Source organism: Elgaria multicarinata, chromosome 1, assembly GCF_023053635.1.
Source record: "Elgaria multicarinata webbii isolate HBS135686 ecotype San Diego chromosome 1, rElgMul1.1.pri, whole genome shotgun sequence".
In the NCBI taxonomy this organism is placed as follows: domain Eukaryota; kingdom Metazoa; phylum Chordata; class Lepidosauria; order Squamata; family Anguidae; genus Elgaria; species Elgaria multicarinata.
In genome coordinates, this window is record NC_086171.1 from 171,751,931 (window position 1) to 171,777,036 (window position 25,106).

Consider the following 25,106-nt stretch of genomic DNA (forward strand, 5'->3'; position numbering starts at 1 on the left):
CGTCTTACAATCGATGGCGTCTTACAGTCGAAGAAATACGGTAACTTTGATTGCCCATTAATGATCACTCATGGTTGATAGCCAAGCCACTAACAAGCAACTCTGAAAGTGCAGAATGTCTATTAAAATCTGCCAACTGGGAAGTAATCACTGGAACACAAAGTAATAAAGGTGTTAGTAGCAAGGCTTTCTGGCTTTCTGATTTAGGCCTTAGCTAGACCTAAGGATTATCCCAGGCAAATGGAGGGGTCGTCCCTGTCTGCTCCCAGGATGCCCTGTGTGTCATTTGGATCCACAGGGATGATCCCGGGACAATCCCGGAATATAGGCCTGGTCTCGCCATGGCCTCAGTCTTCACTCATGAAGTATCAAATGCAAGTGGGATCTACAACAAAATGTTGTAGCATAGAGTGCTCCTGTTCAGGGTTCCAACCAGCCAGCCATGCCCACTCCAACTTTGTTTATACTTCTTCAAACAAAGCTCGCTAATACCTCCCTCTTCTGCATGGATGGATCCATACATGGAGAATGGGGCAGGATCTACACTACTGCTTTATAACAGTACTGAAGTGCAGTGACAACTTTTGGGGTTCATGACAAAATGTTATATCATAGTGTTTCATAGTGTTATATCCTGCTTAGTGTAGCTCTGGCCTTGGTGTGCTACGAGGATACAGGACTTAAGTTTCAGGATAACAGGTTTCTTTCTGCAATGAAGCATTCTCACAAAATAATTCCATTTCCTCAAGGCAGAATTATTCATGTGACATCTCAGTAGACTTGAATCCCAGCATTATTACCCTTCCAAAGTGAACTAGCAATGGGGTGAAAATCCGCCTAGGTCTGTGAGGGTCTGAATAAATGCACCCTCGCGTCTGGCTCTCCCCTACCCCAACAGACATGCCCAGTGGATTTTCACTGCATCGGTGGCTGCAGGACAAAGGGGATGCAGGTCTGGGCAGAACTCACTTCTGTCTTGACCTACGCACACCCTTTGTCCTTTCCCCTGCTGCATTTATGGCAGCTGCCATGAATGCAGCAGGGGAAAATACACTATTTCCCCTAGCGGAAGGAGAAAATATTCAATTTTCATAGCCTTGGGTAAATCGCGTCCCCCTCCCCCTCCCACCCCCCATGCCAAACGTGGCTTTAATGGCCCTCTTGGATTCACATGCTGGGAGAATTGTGCACTTTCTGGAGGCCCCAGAAAGCGAGCTTTGCCATGCGAATCGTAGCCTTAAGGGCCCTAAGTCCACAACTGGGGGCGTGGGGGAAGCAAAGCATGTTTTCCAGGGCCTCTGGAAAATGGACAATTCCCCCAGCATGCTAATGCCATGCCAGGGGGATTGCACACTTTCCAGAGGCCCCAGAAAGTGTGCATCATTGAGCGCATGGCTGGGATGTTATGGAATCTTAGAGCTGAGTGGGTGTGGTTTGTGACATAATAGGTAGGGTGGGGGGAAGGAGTATCTAAAGAGTGACTGAGCGGAGGAGTGAGTTTATGTTAGAGTATGTTAGGATGGTTATGTTGTTGCTGGGAGTAGAGATTGGAATTGTTTGTGGAGTGGGAGGAGATTAACTGCTAGGGATTTAGGATTGGTGTGAGAAGAGAGAGGCTTTTCAGATCTGTGTTTGCTGCCCCGCATTTTCAGAGGGCACAGCCTGCTCCCACAACTGCTTTGACTTCCAGTAATGCCAGCTCCAGGCTTTTGTGGCCCCTGCGATGTTACACCTATACTAGGCCCGCTGCATAAACCCTTCTCAGTCCAAGCACCACCACCTGAAAACCTGAGGGAGGGTTAAATAAAACCTTTCCCCTATCTATGAGGGGAAAAGGTTTAATATAGGATCTGTTTTTAAATGTACTGTGGGTATATTCTGGTGTCGGTGTTCGATAACTGTGAGGCAGGTAAATAATGCCAAGCTGACACGTGGTATTTGATAGCTAACAAAATAATTTTATTGTCATGTTAAAAGCTCTAAATGAAAATATAAAGCTTCCTGTCCTGCCCAGTCCAAACTCCCCAATCACCAACCACCTCTCTCTCTCTCTCTCTTCTCACAGCAATCTTAAATCCCTAGCAATTAATCTCCTCTCACTCCACAAACAATTCCAATCTCTACTCCCAACAACATAACCATCCTAACATACTCTAACATAAACTCACTCCTCCCCTCAGTCACACTTTATATACTCCTTCCCCCCACCCTACCTATTATGTTACAAACCACACCCGCTCAGCTCTAACATTCCATACTCACCAGACATACTAATGCAGACGCGTACAGGATACTCAGTTGTGGGGTAACACCACACACCTCTCCAACAGTGAATCTACCTTCTCACCACCAATCTCACCAGTTGCTATTGCTCCTCCTCCTCCTCCTCTTTCTCATCATTGCTTCCACTTGCTTGCTTGATGGGCAGAGAGCCAGGGAGCAAGTCAGCAGTGGCATCTACTGCTCCTCCTTCTCACCACCACCGTTTTCTGGGATAGAGCACAGCAAACATGCAGGCTGCAATGGGGAAGAGGAGGAGGAACTCCAGGAGGCTCTGTTAGTGAGCCCCTGCTGGTGTGTGAGCCCTCAACAGATGCCCAGCTATGGCTAACTTTGACGCCAGCCCTGGTTTTCAGCATGCTGCTCCAATTCCTCAAAAAGCAATGTTTGCAGTGCCATGTCCAAAGCCGGGTCTCATGTGCATAGGCCACCACATGCACAGGGCCAATTTGTCACAGATTGATGGGACTGGGAGCCAACTTGGGCATGGCTTTTCCTGCTACCACTACCACCATATGCTCGAACACAGTCGCACAAGTAGACCCGTCAATCAGGCAGCAATAATAATAATAATAATAATAATAATAATAATTTTATTTCTAACCCGCCTCTCCATCCTGATCAAGGCGGGGAACAACAAGTATAAAATACATAAAATATTAATCAAAACACAGTATACGTTGTTAAAACTTCATAAAAACATACTAAAAGCATCCTAAACGCATCCTAAAATTCCACTGGATAGGCCTGCTGGAAGAGATCAGTCTTTATAGCTTTCTTAAATGCTAAAAGACTGTTAAGTTGACGAATCTCCTCCAACAGGCCATTCCACAGTCTGGGAGCAGCAAAGGAAAAGGTCCTCTGGGAAATACCTGTCAGCCTAGTTTTGGCTGGCTGAAAGAAGTTCTTCCCAGAGGACCAAGAGTGTGTGGGGCGGATTATACAGGAGAAGGCGATCCCACAGGTAGCCTGGACCCAAACCATGTAGGGCTTTAAGGGTGATAACCAACACTTTATACTTTGCCCGGAAACTAATTGGCAGCCAGCGAAGAGATTTTAAAACTGGTGTAATACTTGTTTCTTCTCTATTATTCTTGAAAAGCCTCTCCTTAGACGCACGAATGTCCTTCCTTGGGCCTTCTGACCACAGACGCCGTGCCAGACAGCAGAAGGAAGTGTTGTTTGCACTTCTTCTGTCTGCATATATTTAATGAGAACAAAATGCTCCAAATATTTATTAGTTGATCCATGTGCAGCAGCCAGCAGGATGTCCTCATTTTCATGCAAATGACGGTGTCCTATTCAGTATCTCAGAGTTATAGCTGTTCCATCTCACCAAACCTGCATGGGCCACACTAATAATAAGCAAGGGACTATGGAGAGATTCATAGCTCAGCTCCTACAGGGAGCTAATCATGAGAGCAACAAAATTTAATCGGAATGGAGCAGGCAGAAAACCGAGGCTTGTTAGAAAAGAGGCGTCATGCCTTATGACAGTGACATCCCTGTTGTGTGCCTCTTGCATTGTAACCCAAACCAAGACAGAATCATCACAGGCCAGGCTGGGCTGGGTGGGGGGAGAGAAGATCGTGAATGACACATTAATTCAACATTTTAATTTTTTATTTCAATGGCATTCCGCACTGACAGAGCAGGAAATCCCCTAACGAGCCAACATCGTAGACTGGGTTTGCAGTTCCGCGTGTGCAAGCTTCTTTGCAACCAGGACTAAAAGAAATTGATTCATTGGTTTAATTAATTTACTAAGCACATATGGAAGGCAGAACTGCAGCTTTTGCTCGAGGCCAATGAACCAGACGATTCATTTGCCACAAGCGAGGAAACGCAATGGGGAAAAGCAGTGACTCTGAATACGTATGTATGTGTATGCATGCGTTGGGCTAAAATGCCATGTGTCCCAGGATTTACAGTGCCAGTTGCCTCTGGACAGTGCATTGAACATTTCAAAAACGTTTTTGTAATCATTGCTGCAATTTTCAGGAAGACGGGGGTTTAAACTGCTAAACTGTTTAAACTGTTATGTGTGTTTTACTGTAAAGTGCCACAATGCCAGAAATGATGAGGTGGCACTATAAAATAAATTTACATGTTTCGCCTAGCAACTCATCACCCAGATTTTTTTTTAGAGGTACCTCAGCATTTAGCACAAGGAATATTAGGAGTGATGGGAATATATTTGGTATTTCTACATACTGTTAAAAAGGCAGTTAGCAGAGAAAAACAAAAGGCAGAACAGAATGAGAGTTTACCAGTCTCACATGCACACACAATGCTAAAAACAAAATATTAAAAAGGAGATCATGCTATCCTTTAGTGAAGAAAGAAAAGAGCTTTACTTACAAGAATTATTGTATGTATAAATGCAGGCACAGCAAAAGGGTTTCAAAATGGTTTGTTTGAACCATTTCTTTGTCCTATAACACCAACAGCAAAGAGTGCAAACCATGTGCTCCCAGCAATGGAAGTCAGCAGAGAGAGAAGGGCTGAAAGGAAGGGGAGGAGCAGGAAACCACACATTGTAAGCTATAGAGATTCTAAGGCTACCTATGCTCAAATTCTCATGAACTAACTGCAACACTGCCCACTCACTGTAACTTATAGATGAGGTTGCAATATTTCCAACAAGAAGCATGGGAAGCTACCTTACTTTGACTGGAAATGGCTCTCCAGGGTATCAATAGTGGAAAAGGGGACAAAAGCACCAATGACAATAGAAGGAAAAGGGAGATGTGTACTCTGGTGCTAAGTAAGGTTTAAAATATTTAATAATGATTTCTTCAATAAAAAATGATATGTAAATTCAAATAAGACAGATTGACGCGTACACTAGCTCGATGTTTCGGGCCCTTACGTCCTTCATCAGGAGCTGTATCGTCGTCAAAATTCGTTTATCCCCAAAATGTAGAATCTCTTTTTCTGTATTATCTTCAGAAGGACTGTTTAATACAGCCCTGAAGTTACCAATCATTTTTCACCAGTGCAGTAGGCACATGGCTCATGTCATCACAGTATTCCTCACTGTGGTGAGATATATTGGGCAGTATCCAGTGCTGGTGGTGTGCCAGGGGACCCACCACTCACACAATGGGAAGCTCACACTTATTTATTTATTTATTTATTTATTTATTGCATTTATATCCCGCCTTTTTTCCTCCAAGGAACCCAAGGTGGCGTACAGAATCCTCCTCTCCATTTTTATCCTCACAACAACCTTTGAGGTGGGTTGGGCTGAGAGTCTGTGACTGGCCCAAAGTCACCCAGTGGGTTTCCGTGGCTGAGTGGGGACTAGAACCCGGATCTCCCGACTCCCAGTCCAACACTTTAGCCACTACACCACACTTCCTAAAACAAGCAAAAACAAGCCTAAGGCTTGGAACAGGTTAGTAGAACTGCTAGAAGGGAGCTCCACTGACCTGTCCTGTTCCAAAAACAAGCATCTGGGCTCATATCTGGTGTTGCACTAGGCAGTGCTAGGTTCCTGTTGCACCGGCAGTGGGTCCTCCTGGCACAACATGGTCACTGGAGGGGCAGGAGCAGCACTGAAAATTGCCCATTTTACCTCTATTTAAATTATCACAATTATTTCAAAGTTTGCATCTCTACATATAATTTAGCACATGTACACTTTATACAATCTGTGTCCTCTTTTGTCCCCTTTTTCTTTTTCTTCTTTTTTTTTGGGGGGGGGAGACATATAAGTGTACACCCTACAGGTAAGTGTGCATACACCAGAGTACCCTGTGAGCCACTAGAAGTCGATGTAAAATTGCAAAAATGTGAGTACTCTGATATGTTTGGCATTTAATATTTATTTAAAATAGTTACTAAATTATTTACTGAAGAGAGAGAGAGAGAGAAAGAGAGAGAGAGCTATGTTGCATTAAGGCTTTTTTGCTGTTTCAGATTGACTTAATGGCTCCCCCAGGATACTTTTACCTCCTCTACCCTCACACCACAAAATTGCTGGGTAGAGACTTGCCACAAGATCACAGTCCTTAGGAGAGTGCCAGGCTGTGTTCACTCTTACACCTCCAGCATTTGGGGAGGTCCATACAAAGAAGAGCCCCTTAGAGTTTAACTGGAACAAAAGACTTTAGCAACAATGTTTTAAAGGGGGGAGTCCTAAATCACTGGCATTCTTTCCACTGTATAGCAAGGAACTTAGCTTTCTTTGTAGCTTATAGGAAGAGATTATGAACACCTTAAAAAGAATAACTTGCCAGTTCTTCTGACTGTGTAATAAGGTTTGATTTTCTTGCTTTCATTTTCCTACCATGTCACCCAGAAAATGCCAGAGAAAGGAACGGAAGGGAGGGTGGAAATAAATCAGTAGGGAAATGAACAAATATTGGATCTTGAAAGGTTACATTTACAAATGAACTGCTGCTGATAAACTCTGTTCCACTGTCAGAATGCAAAATGCAGGCAGAGAAACATGTGACGAGAATATGCAAGGCAAGTCAAGCTTATAGGCAGGATTGGCAGATGAAATTCATCAAGGGCCGTTGCTGGTGGCATGTCTAGCGCACATTCTAACGACACACCAGGAACCGCTGCTGCTTTCTCTCAGAAGAAGCAATTTGGAGACAAGCTATTTGCCAAGACAATATGTGAAGGCGCGAAACATTCTAACGGTCTCATTTGAGAGCTCGCGCTAGCCAGGCATAGAGAAAGAGCAGATGTTTGAATTATGCATTGATAAACTGCAAGCAGTGGGAAGAATCTGTACAGAGTTTTGTGGGGGAACATTAGGGGTGTGTAAAGTGGGTCTTCTCTGCCTCAGAATTTGAGCCAGAATTCTGTTGAGGTGATTCTCTGCCCCGATTTCGGAGTGGCTCCCTGTACTCTGCCCCGTCGGACTATCCATCCGAGAACCACCCGTTTTCAGATAACTGCTCTAGTCAATGGATATTAAGCAAATACTTACAGCTCCCTCATTTGTACAGATAAAGAGATGAAACTTGGCACAGTGATAGTACTTAAGGAGAGCTGTAGCCACACCATGTTTGAATAGATCTGTTCATACTTTGATTTTTATGGATTTTTAAATAGGAAATTAACAAAAATGCTTACATCTGCGTAATTTTTAAAGATTAAGAGATGAAACCTGGCATGGTGATAGCTCTTAAGGAGGGATTTAGGCATGCCAAGTTTGTAGCAGATCCATTCATGCCTTGATTTTTTAAAATAATTTTTAATTTCCCCCTCAAACCCTTATCCCCCTTAAACACACACATTAATCCACCCCTGCACATTTTTTGGAGGGAGATTTTATCCTTTACTTTGCTGATGCAGAGCTCCACTGCTGCTGGTGGAAGTTTCTACTCCAGCCTTCTCCAACCAGGTGCCCTCCATACCTATTGGAAGCCCAGTCAGCCAACAGCAGTTTCACTGAAATAAAGAGCCTGCCTGTGGCTGACTCAGGTGTACAAGCTTTCTCACTCATGATGCCAGCCTGCTCAGCTGTACTTTCACATTGTGGAAATGTGGATGATTGACTTCTATGAGTCCAAGCAGAAACGTGCTCCCTTCCCCCCACACACACAACATGGCCATAATCAGCAGCCAGTTCGTGTTTCCCACTCCTTCAAACACTGTGATTGGAGGAGAATATGGTCTGTCCCCACAGTGGCCAAACAGATATCTATGGGAATCCCACAGCACGACATACTTGCAGAAGCTGGTCATGTACCCTAGCAATAGGTATTCAGAGGCATGTAATATTGTGCTGGATGTAACATATAGCTATCATAACTAATAAACATTGATGGACTTAACTCCATGAATTCATATGATTCCCATTTTTCAAACCACCCAAGTTAGTGGCCAACTCTACATCTTGTGGCAGTGAGTTTGATGGTTAAACCTCACAATGTGTGAAGTACTTCCATTTGTCTATCCTGAACTGCCCACCATTCAGGTTCTAGTATTATGAGAGAGGCCTATCCACTTTCTCCAATCATTTTATACACATTTGTGTGACTCCCCCACTCTCACTTTTTTGTAAGCTCTACAGTTTGGGTGTGGCTTGAATCATATAGGGCTCCATCACACCAGCATTATAGCCCACTGTCAAGGTGGGTTGTGTTCAAAGGACTCAGATGACATCATGCATGTCCTGCCTTGACCTCACTCCCCCCCCCCCTTAGTGCTGTTTTTTGGCACAGGGGAAGTTTGGTTCTTCCAGTACATCAAAAGGACAATGCACTAGCCTCAACATGTATTTTCATCCATCATTTTCAATCCAATGTTCTGTGAGTGTGTTTTCAAGGGGCGGAGAGGGGCATGCCTTTTTCTCCAGTGGGCATTTTCACCTTAAAAGAAATGTGGAAAATGCACCCTCCTTGCCATCAGCACCCTCATTTTTAAAGATAAAGAGATCAAAATTGGCACAGAGATAGCTCTTAAGGAGGGCTTTAGGGTTTTCAACCATGCCAAGGTTGAATCAGATTGGGCCATCCCTTGATTTTAAGGGATTTTTTAAAAATGGAAATTAAACAAATGCTTACATATGCATGGGTTTTAAAGATAAAATCCAAATTGGAACAGTGATAGCGCTTAAGGAGGGCTTTCAGCATGCCAAATGTGAATCAGATTGGGTCATCCCTTGATTTTTTTAATGATTTTTTAAAACCCCCCCCCCCCTTTAAACCCTTTTCCTGGTAGTTCACTAATGCGAATGATCAATCTTCCATTCCTTTGATCATTCAAAGTGGTGCATCTTCAAGTTCATAAAACTACAGATCTTGTGGTTCCCTTACTCAAAAGTAAATCCCATTGATTTCAACTGCATTTACATCCCACTCATGCTAATGCATGTTTACCTTTGAGTAAACTCCATTGTATAGAGAGAGAGATTTACTTCTGAATAAACACATATAGAACTGATTTTTAATAGTGTGGTCACTCAGAAGCTTTCTTTTTTAAGTCTTAAAAGCAAACTGGAAAGAAGTGCTCTGCAACTCCACACTTACTTCTGAGGTCTTACTTCTGTTAACTCAGAAGTAAGTCTCTCTCTGTGTTCAATGGTGTTTACTCAAATGTAATCCTCCATCTGATTTTACTGTGTTCACGCTCCAAAGCCTCCAGGCAGGGTGAGGGGAACGGGCATAGCCTAGGCAACAGGGAATAACCACAGGCACAGTGTCCAACTACCACCAACCAATGAACTGTAGTGGGAGGTACAAAGGAGATCTGGGGGGGGTGCATCTCAATGGAAAAACAGCGATAGCCTGGTGCGCAAGAGAGGAGAGGTGTAAAGATGAATGAAACATAAAAGCGCAAAGGTGCAAGTTGATCAAGCTTTCACATGCTATGGAAACAAGGGTGGATAATTCAAGGGTAAACCGGGGCAAATGTGCATGTGTGATGGAGCTCATAGTGGGATTTAGCTGTTAGCCTTGCCAGCTCCAGGTTTTTTGAGAGTCCTTGGACAAGACACCCTCAGTGGGACCCCTCCCTCACTGAATCTACTTTCTCACCACCATTGTCACCAGCTGCTATTGCTCCTCCTCCTCCTTCTTGTTATTGCTACCACTTGCTTGCATGACACGCAGAGAGGCAATGAGCAAGTTGGCAGTACCATCTACTGCTCCTCTTTCTCACCACCACCCTTGTCTGAGCCAGAGTGAGAGGCAAATGCACGAGTAGGCTGCAATGACAAAGAGGAGGAGCACATTTAGGGAGCACTTATCAGGGGGGCCCTGCTGGGCTGCGGGTCCTCAACAGGTAGCCAACCATGCCTATGCTTGATGACACCCTTGAATATTTGAGCCTTCCTAGCCAGACTCTCTTGACAAGGAAAAAATACCTCCCCTTGAAAACAGGGGTAACTGGAGACAGGAAGGGGTTTCTGAGACAGGGGAGGCCTTCTTCTAAGCTTCCTCCTTAACCAGAAATGAAACTCCTGAACATATCAGAAGTAGCATTTCCTACTGAGGAGCACAGAATGGTAGTTTCTTCTTCCCCTTGCAGTCAGGTGTGAGAAAAAGGAAACTACAGCCTCATGCTCCCTGGCAGAAAATTACATTCTTTCATTTCCAGGAAAGGATGAGGTCTCTAATAAGTTCTCCACAGTAGCATTTACCACTTCTCCCTTCTCAAGGGTAACTTCTTTTGTTTCGGAACAGGGAGGGCTGGCAAATAAAGGTGGTGCACACTTCTCTTGTTCCTTTTTTCTGTCCTTCTTGGAATGTGTATTTTTCTTAGCATTATCCAGGGCAGTTCCAGAGTGGGGAGGGAGGTATTCTGACTGAAACTGAGGGGAGTTTGTCCATCCCTAATCTTGGATTGTGACTATGAGAACTGCAACTACTTGACAATAATATACCGCCAGGACAAATATCATCATCTAGTGGGACAACATGTAAAATTACATGATTGATATGATTGATTCAACAGCATCCATCCGCCGCCCCTTAAAGATCGCCTGTCACTGTACTGATCGGATACGGGTGGCCCTTCTTGCATATCCAAGCTTTGGGTCAAACTGACATATTTTTGATTGAAGCCAAATGGTAGTGCATCTATATGAAATTCCATAGAAGCTGTCCACTTGGTAAAGTATTATAATACGGCAATAAAAACCACAAAGCAAATGAGCACTCTATTTTCTTTAACTCTCTCCGGAGGAGAGGAAGATCAGATTCCGTCCCATTAGAACACTTTGATTAGTGAGATGCCATTTCAGGTGTCATTGTCATAACAGTAACAAGAACATATTAAAACCCATCTTTCATAAGGTTTTTTATGGCCTGGTATACACTTCTAGTAAAGTCATTTAATCAGAGAGAGAGAGAGAGAGAGAGAGAGAGAGAGAGAGAGAGAGAGGCAGGAGGTAATATGCTTCTGCATAAGTGATGCATCTACTCACATTTGTAACTTAAGTATGAATAATGCCTTGTCCAACCCTTGCTCCAGGACGAATAGGAAAATAATATGTAATTAATAATAGAGGTTTCTTTATACTCCCTTTGGTGCTAGAATTTCCAGCACTTACTTGGATAATAATATGAAGGGACACCAGCCAGGTGAAAGAATAGAACACAAAAATGACTCTATTCTTAGGGGTGATGGAGGGATGATGGAGAAATCTTGTAGGGGTGGGGGTGGAGTTGGACAGGTTTCCCTAGGCCCTTTCTTCACCGAAAGATTATCCCAGAAAAATGGAAGGATTTCCCTGCCTGCTTCCGGGATACTCTGTGTGTCATTTGGATGCGCAGGGATGATCCCTGGGGGAAAAGGCAGGTGTAGAAATGGCCCTAGTCTCATCCCCTACCCCAACTTCATTTTCATTCCAGCTGTATTGCCTGACTCAATCTGCAGCAAGTCAAGTCCATTTGCAGATTTACTGGGAATTTTGCACATTTGGGGGAGGGGGTCTGCCATTTGCACAACTTTCTGAGCAATTTTTGCAAATTATGGGTGAATTTGTGCAAATTAAGCCAATTTGGCCATAATTTGTGCAAATTGCTTAGAAATTGCAGAATGTCCTCGCCTGCCCACAAAATGTACAACTTTGGGAACAGCCCACAGCTCGGCTCACAGACACAAAGTGAGTCATACACACCACATAACTCCATCAAGCCAAAAAAGAACTGGATGTCCCATCCACAGACATCCCTACACTGGCTAACAATCATGGTTCCATAACACATGGACCACTTTTGCTCCATGTTGGGGGCGGGTGAGAAACTGTTATGGGGTAGAAACTATGCCCCCGAAATGGTCATTGTTCCTGGACATTTATTTGCAGAGAAATACACAGAAGGACCTCCATGCACCTGAAGCAATCACTGAATCACGACCATTGGGAAGGAAGCAGGGGCAGTATCTGCATGGCATGGGCAAATATCAGCTGTTGCTCACCAACATCACCAGGACTCCACCTGCTCTTCAGGCTCTGAAAAGTTTTTTTGTTTTTTTGTATCATGAGTAACAGAAGTGTGATGTATTATGCAAAATACAGAGCTGTATACAAAGTAGCTTGATTTAGGTATACATGTTGTGAAATTCAGAAATTAGCTGCCTTGGCACCGTTGATTTAAGGACAAACTAACATCACTCCTACTACCACTTCACCATCTTGTTTGCAGCTTGCATAAACAGTGCACCATTCCACCCCACCCTCCCCACAATGCTTTATTGGAACGATGCCTATATCAGAGTGTAACATTATTCCAGAGGAATTGTATGTGTATGATGGAGGAAGTGTTACCCACTGCTTGCAGCAAAGGAGAAAGTGGGTTTAAGGAGAGAAAAAGTTAATGCCTATGCTGTCATCTTGGTAAGCCTAACATTTTTGAGAATTTCTCCTGCCCACTGGGAAAATCACTGGAATCCCAGCACACACTTTTGAGGATGGGAACACAAAAGTGAGGAAGTATTTTTGGTTCAGCTTTAGTATTTACTAGGCAGGATCTACACTACTGCTTTAAAATGGTTTATAACAGTAGTGACAACTGTTGGTGATCAGGACACACTCCATACACAGTTTTCAAACCATTTTCAGAGTGTCATATCCTGCTAGATGTAGATCTGGCCCTAGTCTGTCCAAAACATGCTGTGTAGCTGAGAAATGCTTTCAAGAACCATAAATTCTGCACCAGGATAGCCACAGAGACCACAAATGTAATTTATCTCTGTGATGAGACAATACAAAATTTGCAACACAATCTTATGCATGTTTACTCATAAGCAAGTCCCACTACGGGCTTACTCTCAGCTAAGTATGTATAGCATTACAGCCTTAGTGATCAGTAATACTAGCCATGGTGGTACATTTTTGAAATAGATGCATAGCAGGTAGAAATTCATCAAGCAAAATCTTTGCTGGGATATAGGGCTCTGTTCAGCTCTGTTTCGGGTTGTAGAAGCGGAAACAGAGCTACCCGATCCGCCTCCACTGAAGGCAGATCCAAATTGGGTCAGGGTGGCAGCGGATCGAGTTGAAGTGGTTCGCTGAGTTGCAGAGCGCCTCACATCGATGCGGCGCTCCGATCGCCATTTTGGATGGTTTTTTTATACATAGGATTTTATTGTGCGAAGAAATGCCTATAACTTCTTTGTTTTTAAAGCTAGATCCCTGAAAATTACTGTGCTTAGAGATTGATGATTGGGGGTCATTTGTCTAGATTTTCAAAACTATACATTGTGCGGTTTGCTTGCAATTAATTTTTATTGAATGGATATAAAGCAGGAGAGGGGAAGCTTTTGTCATCGTTGATAGACAGCTTCATCTCCCAATCGTGATGATAAGTGATCACCCCATGAAGCATCCTCCAATCCCAATGTTAGAGGGGGGGGGCTAAGCCATAGGCATACAGATACCTATGTGTTCATTTTTAAAGTGGTTAACCTGAGAGGAAGATTCTGATTTAGGTTTAACTTTAAAAATTCCCAAAAAATCAGGGGATGATCCAATTTCTTTCAAAGTGGCCATGCCTAAGGTCCTATGTGGAAGCTATCATGGTGCCCAGTTACATGTCTGTAGCTGACCAAATAACAGAGATAACTGCATTTCTGTAAATGGGGAAAATATTTTTAACAATTCCCCCAAAATCAGGGCATGTTCTGATTTCCTTCAAAGTGGCCATGCCTAAGGATCTATTTAGAAGCTATCATGGTGCCCAGTTACATGTCTGTATCTTGAGAAATGATGGCGATGAATGCAGTTTTGTAAATTGGGGGAATGGTTGAGGGTTAAAACGTTAAAAAAATCACTAAAAATCAGGGCATGATCCGATTTCCTTCAAAGTGGCCATGTCTAAGGATATATGTGGAAGGTATCATGGTGCCCAGTTCCATGTGTGTAGCTTAAAAATAATGGAGATCACTGCATTTGTGTAAATGGGGGGGAATCTTTAAATATTCCCCCAAAATCAGGGGATGATCTGATTTCCTTCAAAATTGGCATGAATAAGGATCCATTTTGATGTTTCTAACTTGAAAACTAAAAAAGTTATAGGCATTTAACCTTTTCAATGCGAGTCTATGGGGCGGGGAGCAGAGCTCTGATCCAGATCTGGAGCTCCGCAGCGGAGCAGAGCGGAAGTGGATCGACGTGGAGCAGAGCAGACCAAATCCGAAAGGAGCAGATCGGTGTGTGTGTGTACAGCCCTAATGGAATACAGATGCTGTGATGAGGAAACTGCCCCATTGCTTGACTCTGCGTTGTTAAAAGGCTTATGTCAAGAAGAAAGTGACAACTCACACAAAGTATTATATCCATGCATTTTCTATATTCTCCATTGTTTTGTTACCCTGTACACAGCAATAATAATAAAAAATGCTTCTCAGCTTTTGTGATGCTAGATGAATCCAGTTTCACTTTGAAATATGGAATCACTTTGTAACACTGAGTTACCAAGGATTTTGCATTTATTTTTGCATTTCACACCTTGGCAAAAGACTCAGCCTGTTGAACCTGGAGGAAAAAGAGTGAACTGTTTGAATTTAGACATCTGAAAGACAGTTTAGAGCTGGACTGTCTAAATAACGAATGACTTGTATTCTATGTAGAATCGGGTGGCACTGGATAACTCGTGTGATAAATCAGGAAAAAGTGGGCAGGTGGTCTGTTGGCTAGCATCACAAAAGCTGATGTGCAGCTTTTATGAGAAAGGGGTTGGCTTTCAGAGGGATAAATCAGTATAAATCGTGGCTGCTTAGAAGTTATAGCACTTGGCAGTGCCATGTGGAGACCCTGTAATAACTCAGACCCTCCTAATGAAAAGTCTGGTGCTGGAAGATGGATTTACAGACTGGTATAAGATGCCCTTACTCTTGTTTTTATTTTCCTAATAGTAAATTAAATTAAAGATGCTGTAACTCACCACGTTTGCAGAATATACTGACTGTCAGTCTCATGGGAAGTGCTAATAAACACAGGAAATTGGAAGATTGTCTCAGAAAGAGCCCCTGTACTTACTGCTGTTTTAGATCTGAGTTCCAAACAAACTCTGTTGGCAGTGCTGGCACCAAGTTTTTCAGGGCCTCTGGGCAAGACACCTTTAATGGGTCCCTTCCCTCTTAACCTGCCAGGAACATCAAAGTGCCTGACTGACATTTCCAGAGCAAAAAATGTAAATACTAGAGCAGAGAATGTGGAATTAATAGGTGTCATCAGTTGTTTATTACATATTTTATGGATTTGTAATGACCTGCATTAAAATCAAAAGGTAATTATTTTTGGTTCAAAATGGGCTTTCGTAAACAATCTGTGCACATGTCTTAAGTCAGATAATGTGTTTCTAAACATTACATGATCTGTACCTAGATAAACCTCCCTTCATTACACCCTGGGGGAAAATGCTGATTGTTAAAACTGATAGTATGTCTATGGAGTGAAGACCTGTGTATTGCAATTGCATGGAATTCTGGAGTGGGGTAAAGATGAATTATCTCTGGTTGCAGCATAATATGCATATAGGATTACCCTGTAAAAGAATTAGACAGGATTATGGTCAGAAAACTGCAATAGATAGACCTTTGGCCTCATAGAGAGAGGCAATTTTATGATCTTATATCTAATTGGAGTGCATACTTTTATTATTAAATCTAACAGTTGATTGATGAATCAATTAAATTTATTAAAGCTTGCAGTCCAGATATACAATGGGTATAGTTTTCAGCAGCTAGTTCAAAAATTGCCTCTCTAACAAAGGCTATAATTTTAGTTTTATACCCAAGGCTACTTGGGCATAAGTCTCATTCAAAGCAGTGGGCCAAGTCTGGAAAATCAGTACAAAGGTTAGAATGATCTCACTAACAGTGACCTATCATGACTAAGAAATGTACAAATAGCATGACCGGGGAAATTTCAAAGGCCAGAGCTCAAACATAGTAGAAAGGCAATGAATTATTAGTCTCACCATCCAATACCAAGAGATATTGTCCATTGATCTCCTCCTGAAATAGCCACTTGCAAGAACACTCAACTGGCTCTTTGGCCAAATGCAATCAATGCCCAATAAGACATTCATCTGTATTTTTTTCATAGTAATTTCTCATATTGTCCCGTGTTTTGGGACATTGTCTTTCATATCCTTGTTCTGTTTATTACTTGCATGCCTTTAATAACTGGATCCAGTCTAAGGACTTAGCTAGACCTAAGGTTTATCCCAGGGTCATCCCGGGGTCGTCCCTGCCTGCCCCCGGGATATCCCGTGTGTCATTTACTTGAACAGAGATGATGCCGGGACGATCCCAGGATAAACCTTAGGTCTAGCTAAGGCCTAAGTTACTTGAACTTCCTATTGAAATCAATGGGACTTAAGTCATGATCACATTTTCACATTGATTTCAGTGGGACCCTCGGTGCACCTAACTTTGTTTGGATCCAAACCTTTCTCTCTTTTTTTTGCTTTGTTTTGTAAGTTTGTTTTAAGAAACCTCAGTAAACTGCATGCTTAAACAAGATTTTTGGATTTTTCATGTATTTCAAAAAAAGATGTGAGATCAACCCTATATAAGGGGAAGGAATGTCATCATATGAGGGAAGTATTCCATACTCCAATAAGTGGTTTGCTGCAAAAGTATAAAACCATGAGAATACAGAATACACATTACAAAAGCACTGTAAATTTTAGAGCAATTTCTGAATGAATAATAGGAGCAGACTCTGTTAGCAGAGGAGATTCTGCAAAGTCTATTGATAATTTTGGAATGCTATGCCATTTCAATGGAGGTACCAATTGTGTCTCGAATTATACCTCAACGCTTTTTCAACAACATTGCATTGCTGCAGTGACACAGTTTTTCTCAGCTGAACACACGGCCCTTAAGAATAAAAGATAGTTCAAGCCATAGCTAGATGGGGCTTTATCCCAGGGTGATCCCTGGGATCATCCTTGTGCATCCACATGACGCACAGGGGATCCAGGGATGAGGGAGGGATGATCCCTCCCTTGCCCTGGAATCTTGCCCTCCACTTGTGACCAGGAACCATGGTTTGTCCCAGCTCCTTGTGGTTCCTCGCGAGGAGCCAAGACCTGTACCCATTGGGGGTGGGGTGAAGTGAACAGGGATTTTTAAAAAAAAGAAAACACCCAACAACACCTACCTTTTGCGCATGAATGATCATGCGCTGCTGCCTCTTCAAAAACAAAAAACAAAATGGTGGGCGTGACTATGAGGTCATTGCGTGCTGCATGTGAACAAAGGGGGAGATCTCGCTATAAAAAATATTGCAGGATCTTCACCCCTCCATCCCGCTAGACCGCTAGGTATAGGTGAGGCCTCAAAGTCATCTTTGAAGATCCTTCTCAGGTGCCTCCCTCCTGAGGTTAGCCAGGTAGTGACCAGAGAAAAGACATTGTCAGTCATATAGTACCCCACATTTGGGAATGTTCTCCCTAAACTTCCCTGTGCCTAGTATTATGTCTTTTCAGCACAGGGCAAAGACCTTTTATGCTTTTTAAAATATAGCATGAGCTGCTTTTATTCTAGTTCTGCTATGTTTTAATGTTTCTATTATTTTAATATGATTATTAATTTGGAAGCTGCTCCAGCAATAGAAATACGAACAGATATACACATACATAGAGATAGATAGATAGATAGATAGATAGATAGATAGATGCAATCAAAATGATCAGGAGAGTGGAGCAACTCACCTCTGAGGAAAGGGTTTATTTATTTATTTACAATATTTATATACTGTTCCCAACTGAAATTTTTGGTGTGGTGTAGAAGATAAAATAAAATAAAAACAGAATAAAACACTTTAAAATTGATTTTAAAAGAAGCAAAATGTACAGTAAGCCATGGCTAGTCATTAAGGAAAGGCTTTCTGGAATAATGATGTTTTCAGGAGGCGCCGAAAGGAATACAACGTTGGCACTTGCCTGACCTCCAGAGGCAGGAAGTTCCATAGGAGGGGCCCACCACACTGAAGGTTCTTCCCCTGGTGGACTCAAAATGGAGGTTGCCATGCCCTGGACTGTTTAGCTTAGAAAAAGGCAAGTACAGGAAGACATGATAGAGGTGTACAAAATTATGCATAGTGTGGAGAAAGTGAGTAGGGATATATATTTTTCTCCATCTCTCATAATTCTAGGAACTGGGGTCATCCAATGAAGTTGAATGGTGGGAGGTTCAGGACAGATAAAAGAAAGTTCTACTTTGTACAATGCATAGTTAAACTATGGAATCCTCTACCACTAGATGTAGCAACAGCCACCAACTTAAGAACATAAGAAGTGCCATGCTGGATCACACCAAGGGTCCATCTAGTCCAGCACTCTGTTCACACAGTGGCCAACCAGCCATCGGCCAGGGATGAACAAGCAGGACATGGTGCAACAGCACCCTCCCACCCATGTTCCCCAGCAACTGGTGCACACAGGCTTATTGCCTCAAATACTGGAGATAGCACACAACCATCAGGGCTAGTAGCCATTGATAGCCTTTGCCTCCAGGAATTTATCCAACCCCCTTTTGAAGCCATCCAGATTGGTGGCCATCACTACATCTTGTGGTAGTGAGTTCCATAATTTAACTATGCACTGTGTGAAGAAGTACTTCCTTTTATTGGATTACTTTCAATTCATGGAGGTTAAGTCTATCAATGGCTTCTAGCCATGACGGCTATATGCTACCTCCAGTATCAGAGGCAGTATACCTATGCACACCAGGTGCTGGGAACATGGGCAAGAGGGTGATATTACACTCATGTACAACTTGTGGGTTTCCTACAGGCAGCTGGGTGACCACTGCATAAACAGAATGCTAAATTAGATGGACACTTGGTCTGATCCAGTGTTGCTCTTCTTATGATAGATAAGATATTCCTTTAATTCAGTCAGACACATTAGCTGCATGTCAGCATCCTGAAACAATCCTCATGTACTAATAAAACAATACACTATATAAAATTGTCCTCCATATTTATATGTGCAATAAGAAAACTCTGAAATTAAAGCATCATTAACATAAATGATGAAATTGGTCATCATTAACTATTTATTATATTAGTTTTAATATTTAGTACATTAAATATTTAGATTCTATCATGATGGAAGAAACACTTTCTAACTAGTTCTTTGCTTTCTACAAAAATGTTTCCTTCTATCAGTTTAAATTGTACACCAGGGGTTCATTTCACCCGCTCCCCTCCAACTCAAGTCAATAGCAAAACCCACCAGCCATTTAAATAGAGCTCGATTGGAAATAGTGCTAAATATGAACAGTGCAGCAAGGGGAAATAAGTTGAACATGTGTGGGGAGGAGCAAACAATTCCCATTACAATGCCAAGTTTCTCTGTGGTTGAGCTGCATGCATTGACTGGACAAGAGAAAGACTGTTCACACCCAACTATTCCAATGTGAAATACAAGAGAGGCAAGCTCCCATTGTGCTGATGTTCTGTTTGACAGGATGGACGATCTGACCCTGTGTTTTTTTTTAAGGGGTTGGTGTACGTTTTTGCTTCCTTGGAGTTGTTGTTGTTAATTTAACAACTACAACAACAACAACAACAACAACACAACAACAATTAACAATGTTATTGACTCAAGGATAAAAGTTGTATTATGTTGTTTGCAGGGATGTGCTAGTCTGTTATGTACTAGGGTGGGGAAAAGTTATTGTGTTTAAATAAAGGGGATATGTGGTATTGTGGTAGGTGAATTGCGTGTTTGGAGTTGTAGGAGAGGCATGGAGGGGAGCTGAGAGGAAGAGGAAGTAAAGGGGTGGAGTCAGGAAGATTGGAGTGTGTTTGTTAAAGTTGCAGTTGCAGTCTAGGCCGAGAATAAAGGAGTGTTTAAGAAGATGTCTCTGGTGTCTTAAGATTCTTGCAATACAACAATACAAAAACATGTCAAGAAATACTTTTGTAAGCCGCCGTGAGAGCCTTTTTGGGCTGAATGGCGGCATAAAAATCCTTAAATAAATAAATAAATAAATAAACAACAACAGCTTGGATCCACTGGAACTATAACAGATGCCGAAGGCAAGAAGAGAATGCAAGAGGCCCAATTTCCACTGATTTCCCTTTGAGCGTCAACTCCACTCCTCTCTCTATATATACATATGTGTGTGTGTCTGTCTGTCTGTCTGTCTGTCTGTTACTTGACCTGCTATCTTAGTCTCTCTAGCTTTGGTTTTGTCACATGGACACCCCAATCCTGTTGATTCACCTTCGCTGCAGAGGTGATAACCCTCTAAGTATTATTATTATTACTATTATTATTATTATTATTATTATTATTATTATTATATCCCACCTTTTGTCCAATGCTGGGCCTCAAGGCAGCATTACAAAATTTAAAATACATACATTTAAAACCTATAAATAGAAATATACAAAGTTAAAAATATATTAACTATATTCCAATATAAAAACATTTAAACAACAATAGTGCATGCACACAATTATAAATTGAAAACTGCTCTAACAGTATGGTCCAGGGAATACATCCCTTCCCATTTTGACTGCTCCAGTTTAGAAACTACTCTAAACCCAGGCATTGTGTGTTAAAATGGCAGTAGCCGTCCAAATGGTGGGGCAGCAATGAAGGTAGCAGGTGACAGCACTTCAAGGTATGGGAAAGGCACCAACAGGTTCTTGCTAGCACCCTAAGAGTCTCACCTCCCACTCCAAGAATCTAAAGGTGAATAGACTTACAAAAGGAGCAGAGAGCCTGGCTGATACAATGCTGATACTTTTTTCTGTCTAACCCTGCATAGGATTCTGCCCTTAGGAGTTTGGAATTGGTTGAAACTCTATTATTTTAAAACAATACTTTTAAAGGGATTGCACACATCACTCTGAAACAGAAAACATTGCATAAGAGGGGGGGTATTTTCAATTTACCCCCTCTCCCAAATTTAATTTTTCCATGAAAATAAAGGAGGGAGATGATGACGACAACAACAACAACAACAACAACAACAACAGAAGTGGGAGGCAAATGTTCTGATCTCCCCCTCATTTTGATGGACCTTCACACTCCTAGACTCTACCATTTTTGCCTTTCAAGTGCTGGCAATCATGTGACATCAGAGGCCTTAGCTTGACCTAAGGATTATCCCAGGCAAATGGAGGGGTCATCCCTGCTGGCTCCCAGGATCCCCTGTGTGTCATTTAGATGCACAGGGATGATCCCAGGATGATCCCAGGATATAGGCCTGGTCTAGCCATGGCCAGAGACTCCACTTGACGATCTCACCATGTCCTGTGTGTGAATCTTGTGGAGGGTGACAGTCCTACACTATCTTCACTAGCCCAGTTATGGCCTCAATGACTGCACTGTTTCAGGAACAGTATAATACTTGTGGGAGGGTTTATTCTGCAATTACGCTGCTACGGGGGCTGCAATTTCCTTTGAGGCCAACGGAGGGAGCAACTGACTAAGAAATCTCCACAGTTAGGAAGGTCACTGGAACCTGGTGATGCCAAGAAACCATCAGACTGCTGAGTGGATGTGACAGATAAATAGGACCTGAGCTTCAGTTCATGCTTTTGGGACATCTGTTTTAAGGCTTAATTAATTATCTGTCAGGTTGTAAAGGAATTGATTAAATCCTAAATCGCGTTTTAAACCCTTCATTAGTATTCTCTGTTGGTGTTTGGTCCTGTAATTATTTTTCCATTCCCTTTTTGTTTTAATAGTGCCTAAAACTTTGTTCAGCTAATAAAATGCCCAATTAATCAAGCACTGATTTGGAAGATATTTTCCAAGTATGTGTCTGTTCAGCTCACGTTACAGTATTCCTTCGGAGAGACACTCTTTGCTCGCACGTACATTTTTCATGAGCATACACCTGCTTCTGAAGCATGCACCACCACCCTTGCTGCTCATTAGCTTGGGACAAGCTCTTTTCTGAACATCACCCCTACAGTCAGCATCTATTTTCATAAAGGGTTCAGAGAAGGACTGAACCGGAGCATGCGGGCTGTGTTTACCCCAGGAATGGTACACTTCTTTAAAGGGTTTATTTATTTTTTAAAAAATGTCTATACCCCTTTACATTTAAAAAATAAATAAATCCCATTTACAATATAAAATCATAACGACCAACCATTAAAACATAGATAAAAACAATAAAATCTCAGTTAAATTAACTAGGGCTAGCTGATAATACTACAGGTCAGGAAAACGCCTAAGCGAGCAGGTATGTCTTTAGTTGTTGGCAGGAACACTCCACACTAAGAGCCTGTCTGATGTCACTGGGGAGATCATTCCCACATGGCAGGTGCCACAGTTAAGAACTCCCTCCTCCACACCATGACCAAATGAGCTTCCGTTGGCCACAGTACGGTTAGCAAAGCCTCTTTCTCAGAACGTAAAGACCAAGGTGGTCTATACAGATGGAGGCTGTCAGTTAACCTGGTCCTTAGCTATGTAGGGATTTATAAACCAGCAATAACACCTTAAACATGGCTCAGTAGCTAATGGGCAGCAAGTGTAGAGCTTTCAGCAAAGGAGTCATTTATTTGTGGTAATAACCTCCACTGAGCAATCTAGCTGCCACATTTTGCATTAGTTGCAGCTTCCAAACAAATCTCAAGGGCAGCCCCACATAATGCACATTACAACAGTCCAATCTTGAGGTTACCAGTGCATGGATCACTGTGACTATCCCTGTCCAAGAATGGTTGTATCTATCATAACAGCCTACGCTGGTCACAGGTGTTCTTTTTCAACAAGGGACAAGTTGAATCCAAGAGTACACCCCAGACTATCTACCTGTCCCATCCACGTCAGATAAATCACCAAACTCTCAGATCATCCCACCCACAGAGTCTCCGTATTACCAGGATACAATTTTGGTTGTTTGGCCCTTATCCAACCCACAACTGTATCCAAGCACCAATCCAGGTCATCCATGGCCAGACCTGTCTCAGATGTAACAGGAAATGGAAGTCATCTGCATATTGATAACACCTTGCCCCAAATCCCCTAATGACTGTACCCAATGGCTACATATAGATGTTAAAAAGCATTGGTGACAGGATTGTGCCCTGTGGCACCTCACATCCCAATTACCAGGAGGCTGAGACACAATCCCCAATGCCACTCTGAAACTGACACTGCAGGTAGAAACAGAACTACTCTTATACAGTGCCTCCTAATCCAACCCCACAGAGCCAGCCCAGGAGAATGCCATGGTATCAAAACATTAAGTGATCAAGGAGAAGCAACAAGGTCACACTCCCCCTGTCCATCTCCTGATAAAGGTTATCCATCAGGACAACAAAGGCTGATTCCATCCCAAAACCAGGCCCAAAACCAGAGTGAAAAGGGTCCAGATACTCCATATTGATCAAGAGCCTCTGCAGCTATGCCACCTCCACCCTCTCAAGCACCTTGCATATTTGTAACTAGGTGGTAGGTATTATAGACATCTGGGTGGAGGGAGGGCTTTTTCAGGAGCATTCACTCCATCACCTCTTTAAAGGGGGCTGGCACCACACCCCTCAGAAAGATGTATTCACCAGTCAGGCTTCCTTGGGTAGACCTAATAAGCCATGATGGGCCTGGGTTAAGGGAATACAGGATTGACTGTATAACTACAAGTGTATTGTCCATATCATCAGGCCTCACCAATATAGTTATGTGTACTTTCATTTATATGAAAATGTAAAGGCTACTTTTTAGCCCAAAGTTACCCACTTCCCAATTCTGTATGAATTCTTATGTTAAAGCCTATTAGAACCATTTAAAATGTGTAGCTTAAGGATAGTATGCAGTGGTGTCCCAGCTCTAGTGCTAATGACTTTGCACTAATGTAAAAACCAATGTGCATGCAACGTAACTAGTTCAATGGGGAAAATCAGAGATTTGTTGCTGAAATTCAGCAGCTGTGCCAAATTTCAGTGGCCAATTGCTCCTATTCCCCTATTGCACTAAGTATATTGCACCAGTGTTGGTTTACACTAGCACAACATCATTAGTGCTAACACTGGGGCATAGTTGGATATTTCCTTAAGCCTTTCTATACAAGGCTTTTATTGTGCACTCATGATTGCTCAGTCACGGCACTTTGTGAGTCCTTTACATGACGTTGTCATCCTCCAGGGCCTCTCCCATGGTTTGCAGGCATTATCACTGGGTTTTTTTAGATTGAAGAAAGTGCAGTATTTTTCTGAATGGTGTTATATTTATAGCATGTAATTGGGCCATTCCTCTATACCACAACACCATATAGTGACTGTATAAGGAAATATATAGAAAAGCAGAGAGAAAACCCTCAGAAAACAGCACACATAAAGGAGCCAATTTTAATCCCACAAAGAATTCAGAAGCAGAAGCCATGGGTAAAGATGTGGGATAAAAGCCTCATGGAGAAATGCCCCAAGTTTTCTAATACCATGAACATAAGATGAAGCTGTGAATGAGCTGAGATTAGCGAGGGATGCTAAAAGCAATAAAAAGGCTTTCTTCAGATATGTGAGTAGTAAAAGACAGAGGAAAGAAATGGTGGTTCAATTGCTTAATGAGGATGTCATCTGTTATTACAAAGAAAAGGCTGAAGTGCTCAATTCCTACTTTGCCTCAGTCTTCTCCCAAAAGCGGGTCTATGACCCCCCTGGAAAAAGTGAAGCAGAAGTTGAGGGGGCAGGATTGCAGTTTGAGATTGATAAACAAATGGTTAAAGAACAACTAATTTCCTTGAATGAGTTCAAATCTCCAGGGCCCGATGAATTGCATCCTAGAGTAATGAAGAAGCTAGCAGAAGAACTCTCAGAACCTTTGTCTATTATCTTTGCGAAATCATGGAAGACGGGTGAGGTGCCAGATGACTGGAGGAGGGCTAACGTTGTCCCTATCTTCAAAAAGGGCAAAAAGGAGGAACCTGGG